The sequence below is a fragment of the Notothenia rossii genome (assembly GCF_949606895.1).
Source record: "Notothenia rossii genome assembly, chromosome: 4".
NCBI lineage: Eukaryota > Metazoa > Chordata > Actinopteri > Perciformes > Nototheniidae > Notothenia > Notothenia rossii.
Genome location: NC_136902.1, coordinates 48,721,222 through 48,721,816, shown reverse-complemented (window position 1 = coordinate 48,721,816; position 595 = coordinate 48,721,222).

Here is a 595-nt window from a genome sequence, read left to right as displayed (position 1 = left end):
TCACGTATCTTGCTTATTTCTCCTCTGACACTTTATCTCTACAGTGACCTGTGTAGCATCCTATACATCACAATGTGATGTACTTACATGTCATGTAAGTGATTATTCTGAGACCATCATGTTTCATTGGTTATAAACTGGCAAAGCTTTATTTATTGTCTCCCACCCCAAATATGTGGCTTTGAAAAAGATAATTTCATTGTATTTCAAAATGGCGTCCATCAACGCAAGCAGTATTAATTTATAGAAAGATAAATAGTTACGGCCTTCTTGGAGACCCTGGAAAGAGTCCTGTATGGGGCTCCTGAAGGGGACTCTTTAATCTTGCTGGGAGACTTCAACGCACATGTGGGCAATGATGGAGACACTTGGAGGGGAGTGATTGGGAGGAACGGCCCCCCTGATCTGAACCGGAGTGGTGGTTTGTTACTGGACTTCTGTGCTAGTCATGGATTGGCCATAACAAACACCATGTTCGAACATAAGGATGCTCATAAGTGTACGTGGTACCAGAGCACCCTAGGCAGAAGGTCCATGATCGATTTTGTTATCGTATCATCGGACCTGAGGCCGTATGTTTTGGACACTCGGGTAA